Source organism: Sturnus vulgaris, unplaced genomic scaffold (genome assembly GCF_052056855.1).
Source record: "Sturnus vulgaris isolate bStuVul1 unplaced genomic scaffold, bStuVul1.hap1 Scaffold_570, whole genome shotgun sequence".
Taxonomy (NCBI): Eukaryota; Metazoa; Chordata; class Aves; order Passeriformes; family Sturnidae; genus Sturnus; species Sturnus vulgaris.
Genome location: NW_028276557.1, coordinates 1 through 2,500, shown reverse-complemented (window position 1 = coordinate 2,500; position 2,500 = coordinate 1). Strand labels below are relative to the sequence as shown.

At 77.2% G+C, this 2,500-nt stretch overlaps 1 non-coding gene across 1 annotated transcript; it reads right to left on the bottom strand.

The window, feature by feature from the left end:
- Window positions 1-273: 273 nt before the first annotated feature.
- On the bottom strand, window positions 274-426 carry LOC148217586 (5.8S ribosomal RNA). The gene has a single exon (XR_015800958.1). It is a non-coding gene; the product is annotated as a 5.8S ribosomal RNA (ribosomal RNA).
- Window positions 427-2,500: the final 2,074 nt, after the last annotated feature.

Here is a 2,500-nt window from a genome sequence, read left to right as displayed (position 1 = left end):
GGCCCACGGCGGCGTCTTCGACGCCGACTCTCGCTCTCCCCGGCCACCGCCACCGCACCGCGGCACGGCCCCGGCAAGGACGAGCTCCGCCCCAGCGGCTCGTTCCGGGAGCGGGGAGCTACGGAGCGCTCCCCGAGTCTGCATTTAGGGGGACGAAGGCCCTGCGCGGCGACGACGACGACGACGTCGACGTCGACCGCGGGCAACGGGCCTGCGAGGCAACCCCAGCCGCGCCGCCGGGGTGGCCCCCCCGGACGGCGATTGATCGTCAAGCGACGCTCAGACAGGCGTAGCCCCGGGAGGAACCCGGGGCCGCAAGTGCGTTCGAAGTGTCGATGATCAATGTGTCCTGCAATTCACATTAATTCTCGCAGCTAGCTGCGTTCTTCATCGACGCACGAGCCGAGTGATCCACCGCTAAGAGTTGTCTGGCTTTCGGGACCGCTCGCGTGAAGCGGCCCCTTTTCTGTTTCTGCAGGGACGCGCGCGCCCCCGCGCGCCCCGCTTCGACCGTACGAGCACACACAAACGGAGGAGGAGGAGGAGAAAGCGCGGGGCAAAAAAGAGAAACCCCGCGCAACGCTCCGAAGGTCGGCCAAAGAAAGGCGGAGGGGCCCGCGCCCCCGACCGCCTCCCCCCGCGAGGGGAGACGCCGCCTCGCGTGCCGTCCTTCGGAGGCGGCCCAGGCGCCCGGGCTCGGCCCGACCTCCGCGCGGAGGGGCTTGTGCGGCAACGCGCCGGACCGCGGGGGGCACGGTGGCCCGCCCGGCCTCTCGATCACGGGACGACTACGCGTTCGCGGGCCGGGGGCGCGACCGCCGGCCCCCGCCGCTCCCGGCTCACTCCCTGGCTTCTCCTTTTCACCGCTCCGCCGACTCGCGGAACGCCGCCGCGCCAAAACGCGGGGGCCGGCTCTCCCGCCAGCGGCCCCTGAACGTCGCCCGAAACGCCACGCGGCGGCGGGACCGTTCCGCCGGCGCAACCCCTGGCGCGGGACCGCTTGCCCGCCGGAAGGCGAACGCCCGGCGGGCCGCGCTCCGCCACCGGCGCCGGAGGCGGGACGCCGCCGAGACCCGAGCCGGCATCGCGGAGCGCCCGAGGTCTGCCGCTCGGCAAAACCCCTCCGCCACCCGCGGCCGCACTCCCGGGACCGCCGCCGCTTCGCACCGCCGAGCTGCCCTTCCGCGAGCACGCGCCCAGCGGGCAGGCGTACGGCGGCTGAGCCGGGGGGCACCGCCCGCTCCCCTCGTTTCCACTCGGGGACCGGACGGGGAAGCGCCCCCGCGGCCGCCCCGCACGCCTCCCCTTTTTTTTGGCCCACACGCGGCCGGGAAGGGCGACGGGGAAGCGGACGGGCGGGGCCCGGGCCGGGACGGCCGCCGGTGAAGGCGGGCGCCTCGCGGCCGACCGTCCCCCCCCCCCGGGGGGGGCGGGGACACTCGCCGAGCGGCGACGCCGCCGCTCGGCACGGGGTCGCCCGCGCCCGCCGGACCTCCGGCGATGGAGGAGCCGGCCGAGCGCTGCGCCCCAACGGGCGGGGACAGCGCTCCGAGTCAGGGGTGGCCGGCGGCCGGCGCCGCCGCGGTGCGGTTCGAGGCGACAAGGCCGTCGAGGCGAGAGGCGCGCGGTCGCGCCTGACGCGGCGCCGCCCGCGAGCCCGCGGCGGCGGCTAAGGAGAAAGAGCGAGAGAGCGCGGCGGGCCCCGGCGGCCGCAACCCCGCAGCTGAGGTAGGTAAGGCAGAGAGCGCGCGCCCTCTGCCGGCGTCGCCCCGCATCGCAGAGGCCAGCGGGGTCGGCCCCCCGCGGCCGATCGCGCGCCGCGGCCTCTCCGCCGAGACCGGGCCGCAGAGAGGGGGGGGGCAGGGCGCCCCTTCCCCGGCCCGGCACGGGTGGCCCCCGCGCGCGGGCAAGCGCGGCGGGACGCCGACGACGGCGAGCGCGGCCGGTCGCGACGGACACGCCACCGCAGGGGATCGGCGGGAGTAGCTCCCCACCCCTCGATGGCGCCCCGCGCCGCCACCGCCCGACACCCGCTGCCGCCGCCGCCACCGCCGCCGCCGCCGCGGCGGGGCCGTGCCGGGCCGCCCGAGTCTTTAAACCTCCGCCCGGCTCGGCGGCCCTTTCGGCCCCCAACAGGCGTTTGACGACGCCGAGGGAAACCGGCAGGAGACCGCCGAGGCGCGAAGCGCTAGGTACCTGGCCCTGGGGTGAGGGAAACGACCTGCATGGCCCCGCCGGGGTGCCTCCCCCGCTGCCACCCTCGGGGGAGCGTCCACCGGCGGGGGCGCGCCCGACGTCCGCTGCCATCACCGCGGCAATCCTTCTCGGGGCCCGGGGTTTCCCTCAGTAGCCCGGCGCTGCGCCCGAGAGGACCACCGCGGCTCGGGCCGCCCCGCCGGCGCGGGGAACACGGCCCAGCCACCGAGAAACCTCGCACACCCCCGGCCGAGAGAGGCCACGGCGACGACGGTGCGGACCGTCGCCGCCGCGCCACCCGGCG